Source organism: Olea europaea, chromosome 6 (genome assembly GCF_002742605.1).
Source record: "Olea europaea var. sylvestris chromosome 6, O_europaea_v1, whole genome shotgun sequence".
NCBI lineage: Eukaryota > Viridiplantae > Streptophyta > Magnoliopsida > Lamiales > Oleaceae > Olea > Olea europaea.
In genome coordinates, this window is record NC_036242.1 from 13,529,758 (window position 1) to 13,531,187 (window position 1,430).

Genomic DNA, 1,430 nt, shown 5'->3' on the forward strand with positions numbered 1-1,430 from the left:
CCCCCCCCCCCCCCCCCCCCCCCCCCCCCCCCCCCCCCCCCCCAAAAAAAATCCTCAAGGGGAGGGAAGAAATTCCGACTGTGAAATATAAGATTAACCACTTATTATAGAGAAGGTGAAACCCCACTACCTACTCATAAGACTGCATAAATGTTAAAACCAGGAACTACATTTTGCATGTCATAAACAGAATGTCAGTGAGTGTCCACCCACTAAATATATAGCAGCAATCATTTAAACCAAACAAAAGCTTCGATAACAATTAACAAATGTTTTTAGATTATGAAATAAATGACCACCATTCAACATTATACATTCATGGGTTGTGATACATGTACAGGTATGAATTCACAAAACCGTACTGAACACTCACATACATCGGGGTGGGTAGGTGGGTGGGTTTTTTTTTTTTTTTTTTATTAATACAAGTGGGTCCTGTGTGGGACCCATTGTTGTGAGTATTGGTAGGGGTTCTATGAAACAAAACCCCCTGTACACCCAACATTTCCCTAAATTCATAACATATGCATACATAGACAAAAATTAAAAAGGAAATCTTCAGAATCTCAAATATCATAAACCTAGCCCCCCATTTGGCCCTATTAAATTACATTTCATTTTTCTCTCTCTTATTTTCAACCACACAATCTTCCATAAAATAATATTACACGTAAATCGAAAACTTTTCCTTCTTTTTCAATCACTCATTTTTCAAAAAAATACTATTCCATCTATTTTCATTTCAAAAAATGGGGGCTCAAGCGGGCCTAATTTCATGCACATAGCATTTGACATGTATAGAATTCTTCATTACATTTTTTTTAAGCAGTATCAGTTTTGCAGATTATGGAACGTATCTGCTATTCCTCATACATGTATCACAATTGACTTCATACAAAAATCGAACACAAAGTGTCATGGAAGTACTGCCCAGTTTGTAATATTTCATGTGATTAGGAAACAATGCACCCGAAAAAATAGAAAAAGATAAAAGATAGTAGTAAAAAACTATCTATGTTAATGCCAGCCAATTGATCAGCATCCTATATATGAAATAAAAACTGAGAACTTTCTAAGAAGTCATTCCATTTTTGCTTTATACCAAGAAACAAATTCCAGTTTATAAGTAGAATCCAACTTGAACCATTAAATCTTGGGCCAACATTTGTATATTAATCTGCCATCTCTTAATTATTCTTCCTACGATCAACACCTTTTTGTTGGATTTTTTTACCTAAATTAAGTTGGGTTTTTTTTGGGAAATATTGTTTCCTTTATTACACGCTCTTTTATTGGAAAAATATTATTTTCTTTATTCCACATTATTTTTTATCTTGTTTCCATTTTTGTGGCATTTTTAGGAATTGGCATTCACCCCTATAAATATTAGACTCTTTCACAAGTTTTGTATTACTGAAATATAAAATAAT